At 44.8% G+C, this 22,947-nt stretch overlaps 1 non-coding gene across 1 annotated transcript; it reads left to right on the top strand.

The window, feature by feature from the left end:
* Positions 1-1,850: 1,850 nt before the first annotated feature.
* Positions 1,851-1,923, top strand: TRNAT-GGU (transfer RNA threonine (anticodon GGU)). The gene has a single exon. It is a non-coding gene; the product is annotated as a tRNA-Thr (tRNA).
* The last annotated feature ends 21,024 nt before the right edge of the window (positions 1,924-22,947 follow it).

The following is a 22,947-nucleotide window of genomic DNA, read 5'->3' as shown; positions in this document are numbered from 1 at the left end:
ACCGAAAGGTTGGTGGTTCGATCCCAACCGGGAGAGGTGTTGTAGGGTATCAGATGTAACGTAATAAGTCATAACTTATCCACAATACCTGACAACCATTTAATTTCCGAGCTTCCGTGGCTCAATGGTTATCGCGTTCGGCTGTTAACCAATAGGTTTGTGGTTCGAGCCCATCCGGGATGCGGTGTTGTGAGGTCTCAGATGTAACGTAAAATGTCAGAGTTTTTCACAATACCTGACGACCATTTAATTTTTGGGCTTCCGTGGCTCAATGGTTTGCGCGTTCGGCTGTTAACCAATAGGTTGGTGGTTCGAGGCCACCCGGGAGCGGTGTTGTGGGATCTCACATGTAACGTAGAAAGCCAAAGTTTTTCCACAATACCTGACGACCATTTAATTTTTGGGCTTCCGTGGCGCAATAATTAGCGCGTTCAGCTGTTAATCGAAAGGTTGGTGGTTCGAGCCCACCCGAGAGAGGTGTTGTGGGGTCTCAGATGTAGCGTAAAAAGTCAAAACTTTTCCACAATACGTGACAACCATTTAATTTCTGAGCTTTCGTGGCTCAATGGTTAGCGCGTTCAGCTGTTAGCCAATAGGTTGGTGGTTCGAGCCCACCCGGGAGCGGTGTTGTGGGATCTCTAATGTAACGTAGAAAGCCAAAGTTTTTCCACAATACCTGACGACCATTTAATTTCTGAGCTTCCGTGGCTCAATGGTTAGCGCGTTCGGCTGTTAACCAATAGTTTGGTAGTTCGAGCCCATCCGGGAGCGGTGTTGTGAGGTCTCAGATGTGACGTAAAAAGTCAAGGTTTTTCCACAATACCTGACGACCATTTAATTTTTGGGCTTCCGTGGCGCAATGATTAGCGCGTTCAGCTGTTAATCGGAAGGTTGAAGGTTCGAGCCCACCCGGGAGAGGTGTTGTGGGGTCTCATATGTAGCGTAAAAAGTCAAAACTTATCCACAATACGTGACAATCGTTTTATTTCTGAGCTTCCGTGGCTCAATGGTTAGCGCGTTCGGCTGTTAACCAATAGGTTGGTGGTTCGAGCTCATCCGGGAGCGGTGTTGTGAGGTCTCAGATGTGACGTAAAAAGTCTAGGTTTTTACGCAAAACCTGACGAGCATTTAATTTTTGGGCTTCCGTGGCGCAATGGTTAGCGCGTTCTGCTGTTGACCCATAGGTTGGTGGTTCGAGCCCACCCGGGAGCGGTGTTGTGGGATCTCAAATGTAACGTAGAAAGCCAAAGTTTTTCCACAATACCTGACGACCATTTAATTTCTGAGCTTCCGTGGCTCAATGGTTAGCGCGTTCAGCTGTTAATCGAAAGGTTGGTGGTTGTGGGGTCTCAAATGTAACGTAGAAAGCCAAAGTTTTTCCACAATACCTGACAACCATTTAATTTCTGAGCTTCCGTGGCTCAATGGTTAGCGCGTTCGGCTGTTAGCCAATAGGTTGGTGCTTCAAGCATACCCGGGAGCGGTGTTGTGGGATCTCGAATGTAACGTAGAAAGCCAAAGTTTTTCCACAATACCTGACGACCATTTTTTTTTGGGCTTCCGTGGCGCAATGGTTAGCGCGTTTGGCTGTTAACCGAAAGGTTGGTGGTTCAAGCCCATCCGGGAGCGGTGTTGTGACGTCTCAGATGTTACATAAAAAGTCAAGGTTTTTCCACAATACCTGACGACCATTTAATTTTTGGGCTTCCGTGGCTCAATGGTTAGCGCGTTCGGCTGTTAACCAATAGGTTGGTGGTTCGAGGCCACCCGGGAGCGGTGTTGTGGGATCTCACATGTAACGTAGAAAGCTAAAGTTTTTCCACAATACCTGACGACCATTTAATTTTTGGGCTTCCGTGGCGCAATGGTTAGCGCGTTCGGCTGGTAACCGAAAGGTTGGTGGTTCAAGCCCACCCGTGAGCGGTGTTGTGGGATCACGAATGTAACGTAGAAAGCCAAAGTTTTTCCAGAATACCTGACGACCATTTAATTTTTGGGCTTCCGTGGCGCAATAATTAGCGCGTTCAGCTGTTAATCGAAAGGTTGGTGGTTCGAGCCCACCCGAGAGAGGTGTTGTGGGGTCTCAGATGTAGCGTAAAAAGTCAAAACTTTTCCACAATACGTGACAACCATTTAATTTCTGAGCTTTCGTGGCTCAATGGTTAGCGCGTTCGGCTGTTAGCCAATAGGTTGGTGGTTCGAGCCCACCCGGGAGCGGTGTTGTGGGATCTCAAATGTAACGTAGAAAGCCAAAGTTTTTCCACAATACCTGACGACCATTTAATTTTTGGTCTTCCGGGGCGCAATGGTTAGCGCGTTCAGCTGTTATTCAAAAGACTGGTGGTTTGAGCCCTTTCGGGAGCGGTGTTGTGAGGTCTCAGTGTGACGTAAAAAGTCAAGGTTTTTCCACAATACCTGACGACCATTTAATTTTTGAGCTTTCGTGGCGCAATGGTTAGCGCGTTCTTCTGTTAATCGAAAGGTTGGTGGTTCGAGCCCACCCGGGAGAGGTGTTGTGGGGTCTCAGATGTAGCGTAAAAAGTCAAAACTTTTCCACAATACGTGACAACGATTTAATTTCTGAGCTTCCGTGGGTCAATGTTTAGCGCGTTCGGCTGTTAGCCAATAGGTTGGTGGTTCGAGTTCACCCGGGAGCGGTGTTGTGGGATCTCAAATGTAACGTAGAAAGCCAAAGTTTTTCCACAATACCTGACGACCATTTAAGTTCTGAGCTTCCGTGGCTCAATGGTTAGCGCGTTCTGCTGTTAACCAATAGTTTGGTAGTTCGAGCCCATCCGGGAGCGGTGTTGTGAGGTCTCAGATGTGACGTATAAAGTCAAGGTTTTTTCCACAATACCTGACGACCATTTAATTTTTGAGCTTCCGTGGCGCAATGGTTAGCGCGTTCTTCTGTTAATCGAAAGGTTGGTGGTTCGAGCCCACCCGGGAGAGGTGTTGTGGGGTCTCAGATGTAGCGTAAAAAGTCAAAACTTTTCCACAATACGTGACAACGATTTAATTTCTGAGCTTCCGTGGCTCAATGTTTAGCGTGTTCGGCTGTTAACCAATAGGTTGGTGGTTCGGGCCCACCCGGGAGCGGTGTTGTGAGTTCTCAGATGTGACGTAAAATGTCAGAGTTTTTCCACAATACCTGACGAATATTTAATATTTGGGCTTCCTTGGCGCAATGGTTAGCGCGTTTGGCTGTTAACAGAAAGGTTGGTGGTTCGAGCACACCCGGGAGCGGTGCTATGAGGTCTCAGATGTTACGTAAAAAGTCAAAGTTTTTCCACAATACCGGACGACCATTTAATTTCAGAGCTTCCGTGGCTCAATGGCTAGCGCTTTCGGCTTTTAACCGAAATTTTGGTTTTTCGAGCCCATCCGGGAGCGTTTTGTGAGGTCTCAGATGTAACGTAAAAAGTCAGAGTTTTTCCACAATACATGACGACCATTTAATATTTAGGCTTCCGTGGCGCAATGGTTAGCGCGTTCAGCTGCTATTCAAAAGACTGGTGGTTTGAGCCCTCCCGGGAGCGGTGTTGTGACGTCTCGAATGTAACGTAAAATGTCAGAGTTTTTCCACAATACCTGACGAACATTTAATTTTTGGGCTTCCGTGGCGCAATATTTAGCGCGTTCAGCTGTTAATCGAAAGGTTGGTGGTTCGAGCCCACCCGGGAGAGGTTTTGTGGGGTCTCAGATGTAGCGTAAAATGTCAAAACTTTTCCACAATACGTAACAACCATTTAATTTCTGAGCTTCCGTGGCTCAATGCTTAGCGCGTTCGGCTGTTAGCCAATAGGTTGGTGGTTCGAGCCCACCCGGGAGCGGTGTTGTGGGATCTCAAATGTAACGTAGAAAGTTTTTCCACAATACCTGACGACCATTTATTTTTTGGGCTTCCTTGGCGCAATGGTTAGCGCGTTCGGCTGTTAACCGAAAGGTTGGTGGTTCGAGCCCAACCGAGAGAGGTGTTGTAGGGTCTCAGATGTAACGTAATAAGTCATAACTTATCCACAATACGAGACAACCATTTAATTTCTGAGCTTCCGTGGCTCAATGGTTAGCGCGTTCGGCTGTTAACCAATAGGTTGGTGGTTCGAGCCCACCCGGGAGCGGTGGTGCGGGATCTCAAATGTAACGTAGAAAGCCAAAGTTTTGCCACAATACCTGACGACCATTAAATTTTTGGCCTTCCTTGGCGCAATGGTTAGCGCGTTCGGCTGTTAACAGAAAGGTTGGTGGTTCGAGCACACCCGGGAGCGGTGCTATGAGGTCTCAGATGTTACGTAAAAAGTCAAAGTTTTTCCACAATACCGGACGACCATTTAATTTTTGGGCTTCCGTGGCGCAATGGTTAGCGCGTTCAGCTGCTATTCAAAAGACTGGTGGTTTGAGCCCTCCCGGGAGCGGTGTTGTGACGTCTCAGATGTAACATAAAATGTCAGAGTTTTTCCACAATACCTGACGAACATTGAAATTTTGGGCTTCCGTGGCGCAATGGTTAGCGCGTTCAGCTGTTAATCGAAAGGTTGGTGGTTCGAGCCCACCCGGGAGAGGTGTTGTGGGGTCTCAGATGTAGCGTAAAAAGTCAAAACTTTTCCACAATACGTGACAACCATTTAATTTCTGAGCTTCCGTGGCTCAATGGTTAGCGCGTTCGGCTGTTAACCAATAGGTTGGTGGTTAGAGCCCATCCGGGAGCGGTGTTGTGAGGTCTCAGATGTAACGTAAAAAGTCAAGGTTTTTCCACAATACCTGACGAACATTGAATTTTTGGGCTTCCGTGGCGCTAGGGTTAGCGCGTTCAGCTGTTAATCGAAAGGTTGGTGGTTCGAGCCCAACCGGGAGAGGTGTTGTGGGGTCTCAGATGTAGCGTAAAAAGTCAAAACTTTTCCACAATACGTGACAACCATTTAATTTCTGAGCTTCCGTGGCTGAATGGTTAGCGCGTTCGGCTGTTAACCAATAGGTTGGTGGTTAGAGCCCATCCGGGAGCGGTGTTGTGAGGTCTCAGATGTAACGTAAAATGTCAGAGTTTTTCCACAATACCTGACGAACATTTAATTTTTGGGCTTGCGTGGCGCAATTATTAGCGCGTTCAACTGTTAATCGAAAGGCTGGTGGTTCAGGCCCACCCGGAAGAGGTGTTGTGGGGTCTCAGATGTAGCGTAAAAAGTCAAAACTTATCCACAATACGTGACAACCATTTAATTTCTGAGCTTCCGTGGCTCAATGGTTAGCGCGTTCGGCTGTTAACCAATAGGTTGGGGGTTCGAGCCCATCCGGGAGCGGTGTTGTGAGGTCTCAGATGTGACGTAAAAAGTCAAGGTTTTTCCACAATACCTGACGAACATTGAATTTTTGGGCTTCCGTGGCGCAATGGTTAGCGCGTTCAGCTGTTAATCGGAAGGTTGGTGGTTCGAGCCCAACCGGGAGAGGTGTTGTGGGGTCTCAGATGTAGCGTAAAAAGTCAAAACTTTTCCACAATACGTGACAACCATTTAATTTCTGAGCTTCCGTGGCTGAATGGTTATCGCGTTCGGCTGTTAACCAATAGGTTGGTGGTTAGAGCCCATCCGGGAGCGGTGTTGTGAGGTCTCAGATGTAACGTAAAATGTCAGAGTTTTTCCACAATACCTGACGAACATTTAATTTTTGGGCTTCCGTGGCGCAATTATTAGCGCGTTCAACTGTTAATCGAAAGGCTGGTGGTTCAGGCCCACCCGGAAGAGGTGTTGTGGGGTCTCAGATGTAGCGTAAAAAGTCAAAACTTATCCACAATACGTGACAACCATTTAATTTCTGAGCTTCCCTGGCTCAATGGTTAGCTCGTTCGGCTGTTAACCAATAGGTTGGTGGTTCGAGCCCACCCGGGAGCGGTGGTGTGGGATCTCAAATGTAACGTAGAAAGCCAAAGTTTTGCCACAATACCTGACGACCATTAAATTTTTGGGCTTCCTTGGCTCAAAGGTTAGCGCGTTCGGCTGTTAACGAATAGGTGTGTGGTTCGAGCCCATCCGGGAGCGGTGTTGTGACGTCTCAGATGTGACGTAAAAAGTCAAGGTTTTTTCCACAGCACCTGACGACCATTTAATTTTTGGGCTTCCGTGGCGCAATGATTAGCGCGTTCAGCTGTTAATCGAAAGGTTGAAGGTTCGAGCCCACCCGAGAGCGGTGTTGTGGGGTCTCAGATGTAGCGTAAAAAGTCAAAACTTTTCCGCAATACGTGACAACCATTTAAATTCTGAGCTTCCGTGGCTCAATGGTTAGCGCGTTCGCCTGTTAACCAGTAGGTTGGTGGTTCGAGCCCATCCGGGAGCGGTGTTGTGACGTCTCAGATGTGACGTAAAAAGTCAAGGTTTTTCCACAATACCGGACGACCATTTAATTTTTGGGCTTCCGTGGCGCAATCGTTAGCGCGTTCGGCTGTTAACAGAAAGGTTGGTGGTTCGAGCACACCCGGGAGCGGTGCTATGAGGTCTCAGATGTTACGTAAAAAGTCATAGTTTTTCCACAATACCGGACGACCATTTAATTTTTGGGTTTCCGTTGCGCAATGGTTAGCGCGTTCAGCTGCTGTTCAAAAGACTGGTGGTTTGAGCCCTCCCGAGAGCGGTGTTGTGACGTCTCAGATGTAACATAAAATGTCAGAGTTTTTCCACAATACCTGACGAACATTGAATTTTTGGGCTTCCGTGGCGCAATGGTTAGCGCGTCCAGCTGTTAATCGAAAGGTTGGTGGTTCGAGCCCACCCGGGAGAGGTGTTGTGGGGTCTCAGATGTAGCGTAAAAAGTCAAAACGTTTCCACAATACGTGACAACCATTTAATTTCTGAGCCTCCGTGGCTCAATGGTTAGCGCGGTCGGCTGTTAACCAATAGGTTAGTGGTTCGAGCCCACCCGGGAGCGGCGTTGTGGGATCTCAAATGTAACGTAGAAAGCCAAAGTTTTTCCACAATACCTGACGATCATTTAATTTTTGGGCTTCCGTGGCGCAATGGTTAGGGCGTTCGGCTGTTAACCAATAGGTTGGTGGTTCGAGCCCTCCCGGGCGCGGTGTTGTGGGATCTCAAACGTAACGTAGAAAGCCAAAGTTTTTCCACAATACCTGACGACCATTTAATTTTTGGGCTTCCGTGGCGCAATGATTAGCGCGTTCAGCTGTTAATCGAAAGGTTGAAGGTTCGAGCCCACCCGGGAGCGGCGTTGTGGGATCTCAAATGTAACGTAGAAAGCCAAAGTTTTTCCACAATACGTGACGACCATTTAATTTCTGAGCTTCCGTGGCTCAATGGTTAGCGCGTTCGGCTGTTAACCAATAGGTTGGTGGTTCGAGCCCATCCGGGAGCGGTGTTGTGAGGTCTCAGATGTGACGTAAAAAGTCAAGGTTTTTACACAATACCTGACGAGCGTTTAATTTTTGGGCTTCCGTGGCGCAATGGTTAGCGCGTTCAGCTTTTAACCAATAGGGTGGTGGTTCGAGCCCACCCGGGAGCGGTGTTGTGGGATCTCAAATGTAACGTAGAAAGACAAAGTTTTTCCACAATACCTGACGACCATTTATTTTTTGGGCTTCCTTGGCGCAATGGTTAGCGCGTTCGGCTGTTAACCGAAAGGTTGGTGGTTCGAGCCCAACCGAGAGAGGTGTTGTAGGGTCTCAGATGTAACGTAATAAGTCATAACTTATCCACAATACCTGACAACCATTTAATTTCTGAGCTTCCGTGGCTCAATGGTTAGCGCGTTCGGCTGTTAACCAATAGGTTGGTGGTTCGAACCCATCCGGGAGCGGTGTTGTGAGGTCTCTGATGTAACGTAAAATGTCAGAGTTTTTCCAAAATACCTGACGAACATTTAATTTTTGGGCTTCCGTGGCGCAATGGTTAGCGCGTTCGGCTGTTAACCAATAGGTGGGTTGTTCGAGCCCATCCGGGAGCGGTGTTGTCAGGTCTCAGATGTGACGCAAAAAGTCAAGGTTTTTACACAATACCTGACGAGCATTTAATTTTTGGGCATCCGTGGCTCAATGGTTAGCGCGTTCGGCTGTTAACCAATAGGTTGGTGGTTCGAGCCCACCCGGGAGCGGTGGTGTGGGATCTCATATGTAACGTAGAAAGCCAAAGTTTTGCCACAATACCTGACGACCATTAAATTTTTGGGCCTTTTTGGCGCAATTGTTAGTGCGTTCGGCTGTTAACCGAAAGGTTGGTGGTTCGAGCCCAACCGGAAGAGGTGTTGTAGGGTCTCAGATGTAACGTAAAAAGTCATAACTTATCTACAATACCTGACAACCATTTAATTTCTGAGCTTCCGTGGCTCAAAGGTTAGCGCGTTCGGCTGTTAACCAATAGGTGTGTGGTTCGAGCCCATCTGGGAGCGGTGTTGTGACGTCTCAGATGTGACGTAAAAAGTCAAGGTTTTTTCCACAACACCTGACGACCATTTGAATTTTGGGCTTCCGTGGCGCAATGGTTAGCGCGTTCGGCTGTTAACCAATAGGTTGGTGGTTCGAGCCCATCCGGTAGCGGTGTTGTGAGGTCCCAGATGTGAAGTAAAAAGTCAAAGTTTTACCTCAATACCTGACGACCATTTAATATTTGGCCTCCGTTGCGCAATGGTTAGCGCGTTCGGCTGTTAACCGAAAGGTTGGTGGTTCGAGCCCACCCGGGAGCGGTGTTGTGGTATCTCTAATGTAACGTAAAAAGCCAAAGTTTTTCCACAATACCTGACGACCATTTTTTTTTTGGCGTCCGTGGCGCAATGGTTAGCGCGTTCGGCTGTTAACCGATAGGTTGGTGGTTCGAGCCCATCCGGGAGCGGTGTTGTGACGTCTCAGATGTTACGTAAAATGTCAGAGTTTTTCCACAATACCTGACGAACATTTAATTTTCGGGCTTCCGTGGCGCAATAATTAGCGCGTCCAGCTGTTAATCGAAAGGTTGGTGGTTCGAGCCCACCCGGGAGCGGTGTTGTGGGATCTCAAATGTAACGTAGAAAACCAAAGTTTTTTCACAATACCTGACTACCATTTAATTTTTGGGCTTCCTTGGCGCAATGGTTAGCGCATTCGGCTGTTAACCGAAAGGATGGTGGTTCGAGCCCACCTGGGAGAAGTGTTGTAGGGTCTCAGATGTAACGTAAAAAGTCATAACTTATCCACAAAACCTAACAACCATTTAATTTCTGAGCTTCTGTGGCTCAATGGTTAGCGCGTTCGGCTGCTAACCAATTGGTTGGTGGTTCGAGCCTATCCGGGAGAAGTGTTGAGACGTCTCAGATGTAACGTAAAATGTCAGAGTTTTTCCACAATACCTGACGAACATTTAATTTTTGGGCTTGCATGGCGCAATGGTTAGCGCGGTCAGCTGTTAATCGAAAGGTTGGTGGTTTGAGCCCACCAAGGAGAGGTGTTGTTGGGTCTCATATGTAGCGTAAAAAGACAAAACTTTTCCACAATACGTGACAACCATTTATTTTCTGAGCTTTCGTGGCTCAATGGTTAGCGCGTTCGGCTGTTAACCAATAGGTTGGTGGTTCGAGCCCACCCGGGAGCGGTGTTTTTGGATCTCAAATGTAACATAAATAGCCAAAGTTTTTCCACAATACCTGACGACCATTTAATTTTTGGGCGTCCGTGGCGAATGGTTAGCGCGTTCGGCTGTTAACCGAAAGGTTGGTGGTTCGAGCCCATCCGGGAGCGGTGTTGTGAGGCCTCAGATGTGAAGTAAAATGTCAGAGTTTTTCCACAATACCTGACGAACATTTAATTTTTGGGCGTCCGTGGCGAATGGTTAGCGGGTTCGGCTGTTAACCGAAAGGTTGGTGGTTCGAGCCCTCCCGGGAGCGGTGTTGTGACGTCTCAGATGTAACGTAAAATGTCAGAGTTTTTCCACAATACCTGACGAGCATTTAATATTTGGGCTTCCGTGGCGCAATGGTTAGCGCGTTCAGCTGTTAATCGAAAGGTTGGTGGTTCGAGCCCACCCGGAAAAGGTGTTGTGGGGTCTCAGATGTAGCGTAAAAAGTCAAAACTTTTCCACAATACGTGACAACCATTTAATTTCTGAGCTTCCGTGGCTCAATGGTTAGCGCGTTCGGCTGTTAACCAATAGCTTGGTGTTTCGAGCCCACCCGGGAGCGGTGTTTTTGGATCTCAAATGTAACGTAAATAGCCAAAGTTTTTCCGCAATACCTGACGACCATTTTTTTTGGGCGTCCGTGGCGCAATGGTTAGCGCGTTCGGCTGTTAACCGAAAGGTTGGTGGTTCGAGCCCATCCGGGAGCGGTGTTGTGAGGCCGCAGATGTGAAGTAAAAAGTCAAAGTTTTACCTCAATACCTGACGAAAATTTAATTTTTGGGCTTCAGTGGCGCAATGGTCAGCGCGTTCAGCTGTTAACCGAAAGGTTGGTGGTTCGAGCCCTCCCGGGAGCGGTGTTGTGACGTCTCAGATGTAACGTAAAATGTCAGAGTTTTTCCAAAATACCTGACGAGCATTTAATTTTTGGGCTTCCGTGGGGCAATGGTTAGCGCGTTCAGCTTTTAATCGAAAGGTTGGTGGTTCGAGCCCACCCGGAAGAGGTGTTGTGGGGTCTCAGATGTAGCGTAAAAAGTCAAAACTTTTCCACAATACGTGACAACCATTTAATTTCTGAGGTTCCGTGGCTCAATGGTTAGCGCGTTCGGCTGTTAATCGAAAGGTTGGTGGTTCGAGCCCATCCGGGAGCGGTGTTGTGTCGTCTCAGATGTAACGTAAAATGTCAGAGTTTTTCCACAATACCTGACGAGCATTTAATTTTTGGGCTTCCGTGGCGCAATGGTTAGCGCGTTCAGCTGTTAATCGAAAGGTTGGTGGTTCGAGCCCACCCGGGAGAGGTGTTGTGAGGTCTCAGATGTAGCGTGAAAAGTCAAACTTTTTCCATAATACGTGATAACCATTTATTTTCTAATCTTTCGTGGCTCAATGGTTAGCGCGTTCGGCTGTTAACCAATAGCTTGGTGGTTCGAGCCCACCCGGGAGCGGTGTTTTTGGATCTCAAATAAAACGTAAATAGCCAAAGTTTTTTTACAATACCTGACGACCATTTAATTTTTGGGCTTCCGTGGCGCAATGGTTAGTGCAATCAGCTGTTAACCGAAAGGTTGGTGGTTCGAGCCCAAACGAGAGAGGATTTGTGGGGTCTCAGATGTAGCGAGAAAAGTCCTAACTTTTCCACAATACCTGACGAACATTTAATTTTTGGGCTTCCGTGGCGCAGTAATTAGCGCGTCCAGCTCTTAATCGAAAGGTTGGTGGTTCGAGCCCACACGGAAGAGGTGTTGTGGGGTCTCAGATGTTGCGTTAAAAGTCAAATCTTTTCCACAATACGTGACAACCATTTAATTTCTGATCTTCCTTGGCTCAATGGTTAGCGCGTTCGGCTGTTAACCAATAGGTTGGTGGTTCGTGCCCACCCGGGAGCGGTGTTTTTGGATCTCAAATGTAACGTAAATAGCCAAAGTTTTTCCACAATACCTGACGACCATTTAATTTTTGGGCTTCAGTGGCGCAATGGTCAGCGCGTTCAGCTGTTAACCGAAAGGTTGGTGGTTCGAGCCCTCCCGGGAGCGGTGTTGTGACGTCTCAGATGTAACGTAAAATGTCAGAGTTTTTCCACAACACCTGACGAACATTTAACTTTTGGGCTTCCGTGGCGCAATGGTTAGCGCGTTCAGCTGTTAATCGAAAGGTTGGTGGTTCGAGCCCGCCCGGAAGAGGTATTGTGTGGTCTCAGATGTAGCGTAAAAAGTCAAAACTTTTCCACAATACGTGACAACCATTTAATTTCTGAGCTTCCGTGGCTCAATGTCTAGCGCGTTCGGCTGTTAATCGAAAGGTTGGTGGTTCGAGCCCATCCGGGAACGGTGTTCTGAGGTCTCAGATGTAGCGTGAAAAGTCAAACTTTTTCCATTATACGTGATAACCATTTATTTTCTGAGCTTCCGTGGCTCAATGGTTAGCGCATTCGGCTGTTATCCAATAGGTTGGTGGTTGGAGCCCACCCGGGAGCGGTGTTTTGGGATCTCAAATGTAACGTAAATAGCCAAAGTTTTTCCACAATACCTGACGACCATTTAATTTTTGGGCCTCAGTGGCGCAATGGTTAGCGCGTTCAGCTGTTAACCGAAAGGTTGGAGGTTCGAGCCCAAACGAGAGAGGATTTGTGGGGTCTCAGAAGTAGCGTGAAAAGTCGTAACTTTTCAACAATACCTGACAACCATTTAATTTTTGGGCGTCCGTGGCGCAATGGTTAGCGCGTTCGGCTGTTAACCGAAAGATTGGTGGTTCGAGCCCATCCAGGAGCGGTGTTGTGACGTCTCAGATGTGACGTAAAAAGTCAAGGTTTTTACACGATACCTGACGAGCATTTAACTTTTGGGCTTCTGTGGCGCAATGGTTAGCGCGTTCGGCTGTTAACCAATAGGTTGGTGGTTCGAGCCCATCCGGGAGCGGTGTTGTGAGGTCTCAGATGTGACGTAAAAAGTCAAGGTTTTTCCACAATACCTGACGAGCATTTAATTTTTGGGCTTCCGTGGCGCAATGGTTAGCGCGTTCAGCTGTTAATCGAAAGGTTGGTGGTTCGAGCCCACCCGGGAGAGGTGTTGTGAGGTCTCAGATGTAGCGTGAAAAGTCAAACTTTTTCCATAATACGTGATAACCATTTATTTTCTAATCTTTCGTGGCTCAATGGTTAGCGCGTTCGGCTGTTAACCAATAGCTTGGTGGTTCGAGCCCACCCGGGAGCGGTGTTTTTGGATCTCAAATAAAACGTAAATAGCCAAAGTTTTTCTACAATACCTGACGACCATTTAATTTTTGGGCTTCCGTGGCGCAATGGTTAGTGCAATCAGCTGTTAACCGAAAGGTTGGTGGTTCGAGCCCAAACGAGAGAGGATTTGTGGGGTCTCAGATGTAGCGAGAAAAGTCGTAACTTTTCCACAATACCTGACGAACATTTAATTTTTGGGCTTCCGTGGCGCAGTAATTAGCGCGTCCAGCTCTTAATCGAAAGGTTGGTGGTTCGAGCCCACACGGAAGAGGTGTTGTGGGGTCTCAGATGTTGCGTTAAAAGTCAAATCTTTTCCACAATACGTGACAACCATTTAATTTCTGATCTTCCTTGGCTCAATGGTTAGCGCGTTCGGCTGTTAACCAATAGGTTGGTGGTTCGTGCCCACCCGGGAGCGGTGTTTTTGGATCTCAAATGTAACGTAAATAGCCAAAGTTTTTCCACAATACCTGACGACCATTTAATTTTTGGGCGTCCGTGGCGAATGGTTAGCGCGTTCGGCTGTTAACCGAAAGGTTGGTGGTTCGAGCCCTCCCGGGAGCGGTGTTGTGACGTCTCAGATGTAACGTAAAATATCAGAGTTTTTCCACAACACCTGACGAACATTTAACTTTTGGGCTTCCGTGGCGCAATGGTTAGCGCGTTCAGCTGTTAATCGAAAGGTTGGTGGTTCGAGCCCGCCCGGAAGAGGTATTGTGTGGTCTCAGATGTAGCGTAAAAAGTCAAAACTTTTCCACAATACGTGACAACCATTTAATTTCTGAGCTTCCGTGGCTCAATGGTTAGCGCGTTCGGCTGTTAATCGAAAGGTTGGTGGTTCGAGCCCATCCGGGAACGGTGTTGTGAGGTCTCAGATGTAGCGTGAAAAGTCAAACTTTTTCCATTATACGTGATAACCATTTATTTTCTGAGCTTCCGTGGCTCAATGGTTAGCGCGTTCGGCTGTTATCCAATAGGTTGGTGGTTGGAGCCCACCCGGGAGCGGTGTTTTGGGATCTCAAATGTAACGTAAATAGCCAAAGTTTTTCCACAATACCTGACGACCATTTAATTTTTGGGCCTCAGTGGCGCAATGGTTAGCGCGTTCAGCTGTTAACCGAAAGGTTGGTGGTTCGAGCCCATCCAGGAGCGGTGTTGTGACGTCTCAGATGTGACGTAAAAAGTCAAGGTTTTTACACGATACCTGACGAGCATTTAACTTTTGGGCTTCCGTGGCGCAATGGTTAGCGCGTTCGGCTGTTAACCAATAGGTTGGTGGTTCGAGCCCATCCGGGAGCGGTGTTGTGAGGTCTCAGATGTGACGTAAAAAGTCAAGGTTTTTCCACAATACCTGACGAGCATTTAATTTTTGGGCTTCCGTGGCGCAATGGTTAGCGCGTTCAGCTGTTAATCGAAAGGTTGGTGGTTCGAGCCCACCCGGGAGAGGTGTTGTGAGGTCTCAGATGTAGCGTGAAAAGTTAAACTTTTTCCATAATACGTGATAACCATTTATTTTCTAATCTTTCGTGGCTCAATGGTTAGCGCGTTCGGCTGTTAACCAATAGCTTGGTGGTTCGAGCCCACCCGGGAGCGGTGTTTTTGGAACTCAAATAAAACGTAAATAGCCAAAGTTTTTCTACAATACCTGACGACCATTTAATATTTGGGCGTCCGTGGCGAATGGTTAGCGCGTTCGGCTGTTAACCGAAAGGTTGGTGGTTCGAGCCCATCCGGGAGCGGTGTTGTGAGGTCTCAGATGTGAAGTAAAAAGTCAAGGTTTTACCTCAATACCTGACGAAAATTTAATTTTTGGGCTTCAGTGGCGCAATGGTCAGCGCGTTCAGCTGTTAACCGAAAGGTTGGTGGTTCGAGCCCTCCCGCGAGCGGTGTTGTGACGTCTCAGATGTAACGTAAAATGTCAGAGTTTTTCCACAACACCTGACGAACATTTAACTTTTGGGCTTCCGTGGCGCAATGGTTAGCGCGTTCAGCTGTTAATCGAAAGGTTGGTGGTTCGACCCCGCCCGGAAGAGGTATTGTGTGGTCTCAGATGTAGCGTAAAAAGTCAAAACTTTTCCACAATACGTGACAACCATTTAATTTCTGAGCTTCCGTGGCTCAATGGTTAGCGCGTTCGGCTGTTAATCGAAAGGTTGGTGGTTCGAGCCCATCCGGGAACGGTGTTGTGAGGTCTCAGATGTAGCGTGAAAAGTCAAACTTTTTCCATTATACGTGATAACCATTTATTTTCTGAGCTTCCGTGGCTCAATGGTTAGCGCGTTCGGCTGTTATCCAATAGGTTAGTGGTTCGAGCCCACCCGGGAGCGGTGTTTTGGGATCTCAAATGTAACGTAAATAGCCAAAGTTTTTCCACAATACCTGACGACCATTTAATTTTTCGGCCTCAGTGGCGCAATGGTTAGGGCGTTCAGCTGTTAACCGAAAGGTTGGTGGTTCGAGCCCTAACGAGAGAGGATTTGTGGGGTCTCAGAAGTAGCGTGAAAAGTCGTAACTTTTCAACAATACCTGACAACCATTTAATTTTTGGGCGTCCGTGGCGCAATGGTTAGCGCGTTCGGCTGTTAACCGAAAGGTTGGTGGTTCGAGCCCATCCAGGAGCGGTGTTGTGACGTCTCAGATGTGACGTAAAAAGTCAAGGTTTTTACACGATACCTGACGAGCATTTAACTTTTGGGCTTCCGTGGCGCAATGGTTAGCGCGTTCGGCTGTTAACCAATAGGTTGGTGGTTCGAGCCCATCCGGGAGCGGTGTTGTGAGGTCTCAGATGTGACGTAAAAAGTCAAGGTTTTTACACAATATCTGACGAGCATTTAATTTTTGGGCTTCCGTGGCGCAATGGTTAGCGCGTTCGGCTGTTAACCAATAGGTTGGTGGTTCGACCCCATCCGGGAGCGGTGTTGTGAGGTCTCAGATGTGACGTAAAAAGTCAAGGTTTTTGCACAATAAATGACGACCATTTAATTTTTGGGCTTCCGTGGCGCAATGGTTAGCGCGTTCGGCTGTTAACCAATAGGTTGGTGGTTCGACCTCATCCGGGAGCGGTGTTGTGAGGTCTCAGATGTGACGTAAAAAGTCAAGGTTTTTACATAATACCTGACGAGCATTTAACTTTTGGGCTTCCGTGGCGCAATGGTTAGCGCGTTCGGCTGTTAACCAATAGGTTGGTGGTTCGAGCCCATCCGGGAGCGGTGTTGTGAGGTCTCGGATGTGACGTAAAAAGTCAAGGTTTTTACACAATACCTAACAAGCATTTAACTTTTGGGCTTCCGTGGCGCAATGGTTTGCGCGTTCGGCTGTTAACCAATAGGTTGGTGGTTCGAGCCCATCCGGGAGCGGTGTTGTGAGGTGTCAGATGTGACGTAAAAAGTCAAGGTTTTTACACAATATCTGACGAGCATCTAATTTTTGGGCTTCCGTGGCGCAATGGTTAGCGCGTTTGGAGCAAAGAGTACTATAACATATCCAAAGGAGATCCCAGTATCTCTTGTAGAACAAGATTTATGAGCCTCCAAAGTTTAGTGCAAAAATCATAAGTAACATAATAAAAATAAGTGAGACGATACCAAAGTTGACGAACATTTTGCTTAATATCTCGGCCCTTGTTTGTCGTAGCTCAATGTTTTTAGTATGGTTAGATGGGGGACAATTTGGACTATAGCATATCCTAAGGACATCCCCGTATCTTTAGTAGACACAGAGTTATGGGTATGCAAAATATAGTCTAATGCATTTCCTATGGACGGGTTGTTTGTTTACGTTTAGCTTAATTACTCGGCCACTGTTTGTCGTAGCTCAAAATTTTTAGTATGGTTAGATGGGGGACAAATTGGACTATAACATACTCAAAGGACTTCCCCGTATCTCCAGTAGAAACAGAGTTAAGAGCCTCCAAAGTATAGTCTAATGCATTTCCTATGGAGGGGGTTTGTTTCTTTACGTTTTGCTTAAGTACTCGGCCCCTGTTTGTCGGAGCCCAAAGTTTTTAGTATGTTTAGATGAAGGACAAATTGGACTATAACATATCCTAAGGACATCCCGGTATCTCCAGTAGAAACAGAGTTACGAGCCTGCAAAGTATATTTTCAAAAATCAAAAGTAACCTTCTAACAATAAGTGAGACAAAAAGTAAGTTGACGACGATATTGAGGTAGCCTCAAGTTTAAAGTATGCTTGTATGGGGAGCAAAGAGTACTATAACATATCCAAAGGAGATCCCAGTATCTCTTGTAGAACAAGAGTTATGAGCCTCCAAAGTTTAGTGCAAAAATCATAAGTAACATAATAAAAATAAGTGAGACGATACCAAAGTTGACGAACATTTTGCTTAATATCTCGGCCCTTGTTTGTCGTAGCTCAATGTTTTTAGTATGGTTAGATGGGGGACAAATTGGACTATAACATACTCAAAGGACATCCCCGTATCTCCAGTAGAAACAGAGTTACGAGCCTGCAAAGTATAGTCTAATGCATTTTCTATGGAGGGGTTTGTTTGTTCACGTATTGCTTAATTACTTGACCCTGTTCTTTCTATTAAAAATAATAACATATCTTTAGTGTAGCGGTTATCGCATCCGCCTCACTCTCGGAAGGCCACAGGTTCGAAACCACGAAGTTTTTTTTTTTTTTTTTGCTTGGAACATGCAAAGACCTTTATAATTATCCGAACATTTGTGTCAAGGTCACATTATTTACATCCCCGTATCTCTGGTAGAACCAGAGTTACGAGCCTCCAGAATTTAGTCTAATGTATTTCCTATGGAGGGGTTTGTTTGTATATGATTAGCTTAATTACTCGACTACTGTTTGTCGTAGCCCAAATTCTAAGTATGGCTAGATGGGGGACAAATTGGTCTATAACATACTCAAAGGACATCCCCGTATCTCCAGTAGAAACAGAGTTACGAGCCTGCAAAGTATATTTTCAAAAATCAAAAGTAACCTTCTAACAATAAGTGAGACAAAAAGTAAGTTGACGACGATATTGAGGTAGCCTCAAGTTTAAAGTATCCTTGTATGGGGAGCAAAGAGTACTATAACATATCCAAAGGAGATCCCAGTATCTCTTGTAGAACAAGAGTTATGAGCCTCCAAAGTTTAGTGCAAAAATCATAAGTAACATAATAAAAATAAGTGAGACGATACCAAAGTTGACGAACATTTTGCTTAATATCTCGGCCCCTGTTTGTCGTAGCTCAATGTTTTTAGTATGGTTAGATGGGGGACTATTTGGACTATATCATATCCTAAGGACATCCCCGTATCTCTTGTAGACACAGAGTTATGGGCCTGCAAAGTATAGTCTAATGGATTTCCTATGGAGGGGTTTGTTTGTTTACGATTAGCTTAATTACTCGACTACTGTTTGTCGTAGCTCAATGTTTTTAGTATGGTTAGATGGGGGACAAATTGGACTATATTATACTCAAAGGACATCCTCGTATCTACAGTAGAAACAGAGTTACGGGCCTGCAAAGTATCGTCTAACTCATTTCCTATGGAGGGGGTTTGTTTCTTTACGTTTTCCTTAAGTACTCGGCCCCTGTTTGTCGTAGCCCAAAGTTTTTAGTATGGTTAGATGAAGGACAAATTGGACTATAACATATCCTAAGGACATCCCGGTATCTCCAGTAGAAACAGAGTTACGAGACTGCAAAGTTTATTTTCAAAAATCGAAAGTAACCTTCTAACAATAAGTGAGACAAAAAATAAGTTGACGATGATATTGAGGTAGCCTCAAGTTTAAAGTATCCTTGTATGGGGAGCAAAGAGTACTATAACATATCCAAAGGAGATCCCAGTATCTCTTGTAGAACAAGAGTTATGAGCCTCCAAAGTTTAGTGCAAAAATCATAAGTAACATAATAAAAATAAGTGAGACGATACCAAAGTTGACGAACATTTTGCTTAATATCTCGGCCCTTGTTTGTCGTAGCTCAATGTTTTTAGTATGGTTAGATGGGGGACAAATTGGACTATAACATACTCAAAGGACATCCCCGTATCTCCAGTAGAAACAGAGTTACGAGCCTCCAAAGTATAGTCTAATGCATTTCCTATGAAGGGGGTTTGTTTGTTTACGATTAGCTTAATTACTCGACTACTGTTTGTCGTAGCTCAATGTTTTTAGTATGGTTAGATGGGGGACAAATTGGACTATGACATACTCAAAGGACATCCCCGTATCTCCAGTAGAAACAGAGTTACGAGCCTCCAAAGTATAGTCTAATGCATTTCCTATGAAGGGGGTTTGTTTGTTTACGATTAGCTTAATTACTCGACTACTGTTTGTCGTAGCTCAAAGTTTTTAGTATGGTTAGATGAAGGACAAATTGGACTATAACATATCCTAAGGACATCCCGGTATCTCCAGTAGAAACAGAGTTACGAGCCTGCAAAGTTTATTTTCAAAAATCAAAAGTAACCTTCTAACAATAAGTGAGACAAAAAATAAGTTGACGATGATATTGAGGTAGCCTCAAGTTTAAAGTATCCTTGTATGGGGAGCAAAGAGTACTATAACATATCCAAAGGAGATCCCAGTATCTCTTGTAGAACAAGAGTTATGAGCCTCCAAAGTTTAGTGCAAAAATCATAAGTAACATAATAAAAATAAGTGAGACGATACCAAAGTTGACGAACATTTTGCTTAATATCTCGGCCCTTGTTTGTCGTAGCTCAATGTTTTTAGTATGGTTAGATGGGGGACAAATTGGACTATAACATACTCAAAGGACATCCCCGTATCTCCAGTAGAAACAGAGTTACGAGCCTGCAAAGTATAGTCTAATGCATTTTCTATGGAGGGGTTTGTTTGTTCACGTATTGCTTAATTACTTGACCCTGTTCTTTCTATTAAAAATAATAACATATCTTTAGTGTAGCGGTTATCGCATCCGCCTCACTCTCGGAAGGCCACAGGTTCGAAACCACGAAGTTTTTTTTTTTTTTTTTTGCTTGGAACATGCAAAGACCTTTATAATTATCCGAACATTTGTGTCAAGGTCACATTATTTACATCCCCGTATCTCTGGTAGAACCAGAGTTACGAGCCTCCAGAATTTAGTCTAATGTATTTCCTATGGAGGGGTTTGTTTGTATATGATTAGCTTAATTACTCGACTACTGTTTGTCGTAGCCCAAATTCTAAGTATGGCTAGATGGGGGACAAATTGGTCTATAACATACTCAAAGGACATCCCCGTATCTCCAGTAGAAACAGAGTTACGAGCCTGCAAAGTATATTTTCAAAAATCAAAAGTAACCTTCTAACAATAAGTGAGACAAAAAGTAAGTTGACGACGATATTGAGGTAGCCTCAAGTTTAAAGTATCCTTGTATGGGGAGCAAAGAGTACTATAACATATCCAAAGGAGATCCCAGTATCTCTTGTAGAACAAGAGTTATGAGCCTCCAAAGTTTAGTGCAAAAATCATAAGTAACATAATAAAAATAAGTGAGACGATACCAAAGTTGACGAACATTTTGCTTAATATCTCGGCCCCTGTTTGTCGTAGCTCAATGTTTTTAGTATGGTTAGATGGGGGACTATTTGGACTATATCATATCCTAAGGACATCCCCGTATCTCTTGTAGACACAGAGTTATGGGCCTGCAAAGTATAGTCTAATGGATTTCCTATGGAGGGGTTTGTTTGTTTACGATTAGCTTAATTACTCGACTACTGTTTGTCGTAGCTCAATGTTTTTAGTATGGTTAGATGGGGGACAAATTGGACTATATTATACTCAAAGGACATCCTCGTATCTACAGTAGAAACAGAGTTACGGGCCTGCAAAGTATCGTCTAACTCATTTCCTATGGAGGGGGTTTGTTTCTTTACGTTTTCCTTAAGTACTCGGCCCCTGTTTGTCGTAGCCCAAAGTTTTTAGTATGGTTAGATGAAGGACAAATTGGACTATAACATATCCTAAGGACATCCCGGTATCTCCAGTAGAAACAGAGTTACGAGACTGCAAAGTTTATTTTCAAAAATCGAAAGTAACCTTCTAACAATAAGTGAGACAAAAAATAAGTTGACGATGATATTGAGGTAGCCTCAAGTTTAAAGTATCCTTGTATGGGGAGCAAAGAGTACTATAACATATCCAAAGGAGATCCCAGTATCTCTTGTAGAACAAGAGTTATGAGCCTCCAAAGTTTAGTGCAAAAATCATAAGTAACATAATAAAAATAAGTGAGACGATACCAAAGTTGACGAACATTTTGCTTAATATCTCGGCCCTTGTTTGTCGTAGCTCAATGTTTTTAGTATGGTTAGATGGGGGACAAATTGGACTATAACATACTCAAAGGACATCCCCGTATCTCCAGTAGAAACAGAGTTACGAGCCTCCAAAGTATAGTCTAATGCATTTCCTATGAAGGGGGTTTGTTTGTTTACGATTAGCTTAATTACTCGACTACTGTTTGTCGTAGCTCAATGTTTTTAGTATGGTTAGATGGGGGACAAATTGGACTATGACATACTCAAAGGACATCCCCGTATCTCCAGTAGAAACAGAGTTACGAGCCTCCAAAGTATAGTCTAATGCATTTCCTATGAAGGGGGTTTGTTTGTTTACGATTAGCTTAATTACTCGACTACTGTTTGTCGTAGCTCAAAGTTTTTAGTATGGTTAGATGAAGGACAAATTGGACTATAACATATCCTAAGGACATCCCGGTATCTCCAGTAGAAACAGAGTTACGAGCCTGCAAAGTTTATTTTCAAAAATCAAAAGTAACCTTCTAACAATAAGTGAGACAAAAAATAAGTTGACGATGATATTGAGGTAGCCTCAAGTTTAAAGTATCCTTGTATGGGGAGCAAAGAGTACTATAACATATCCAAAGGAGATCCCAGTATCTCTTGTAGAACAAGAGTTATGAGCCTCCAAAGTTTAGTGCAAAAATCATAAGTAACATAATAAAAATAAGTGAGACGATACCAAAGTTGACGAACATTTTGCTTAATATCTCGGCCCTTGTTTGTCGTAGCTCAATGTTTTTAGTATGGTTAGATGGGGGACAAATTGGACTATAACATACTCAAAGGACATCCCCGTATCTCCAGTAGAACCAGAGTTACGAGCCTCCAAAGTATAGTCTAATGCATTTCCTATGAAGGGGGTTTGTTTGTTTACGATTAGCTTAATTACTCGACTACTGTTTGTCGTAGCTCAATGTTTTTAGTATGGTTAGATGGGGGACAAATTGGACTATAACATACTCAAAGGACATCCCCGTATCTCCAGTAGAAACAGAGTTACGAGCCTCCAAAGTATAGTCTAATGCATTTCCTATGAAGGGGGTTTGTTTGTTTACGATTAGCTTAATTACTCGACTACTGTTTGTCGTAGCTCAAAGTTTTTAGTATGGTTAGATGAAGGACAAATTGGACTATAACATATCCTAAGGACATCCCGGTATCTCCAGTAGAAACAGAGTTACGAGCCTGCAAAGTTTATTTTCAAAAATCAAAAGTAACCTTCTAACAATAAGTGAGACAAAAAATAAGTTGACGATGATATTGAGGTAGCCTCAAGTTTAAAGTATCCTTGTATGGGGAGCAAAGAGTACTATAACATATCCAAAGGAGATCCCAGTATCTCTTGTAGAACAAGAGTTATGAGCCTCCAAAGTTTAGTACAAAAATCATAAGTAACATAATAAAAATAAGTGAGACGATACCAAAGTTGACGAACATTTTGCTTAATATCTCGGCCCTTGTTTGTCGTAGCTCAATGTTTTTAGTATGGTTAGATGGGGGACAAATTGGACTATAACATACTCAAAGGACATCCCCGTATCTCCAGTAGAAACAGAGTTACGAGCCTGCAAAGTATAGTCTAATGCATTTTCTATGAAGGGGTTTGTTTGTTCACGTATTGCTTAATTACTTGACCCTGTTCTTTCGATTAAAAATAATAACATATCTTTAGTGTAGCGGTTATCGCATCCGCCTCACTCCCGGAAGGCCACAGGTTCGAAACCGCGAAGTTTTTTTTTATAATTATCCGAACATTTGTGTCAAGGTCACATTATTTACATCCCCGTATCTCTGGTAGAACCAGAGTTACGAGCCTCCAGAATTTAGTCTAATGCATTTCCTAT

The sequence above is a fragment of the Phalangium opilio genome, unplaced genomic scaffold (assembly GCF_054372755.1).
Source record: "Phalangium opilio isolate 3A_F unplaced genomic scaffold, DU_Popi_V2 ptg000390l_1, whole genome shotgun sequence".
Lineage (NCBI taxonomy): Eukaryota > Metazoa > Arthropoda > Arachnida > Opiliones > Phalangiidae > Phalangium > Phalangium opilio.
The sequence above is the reverse complement of the archived record's forward strand: the minus strand, read 5'-3'. Positions and strand labels throughout refer to the sequence as shown.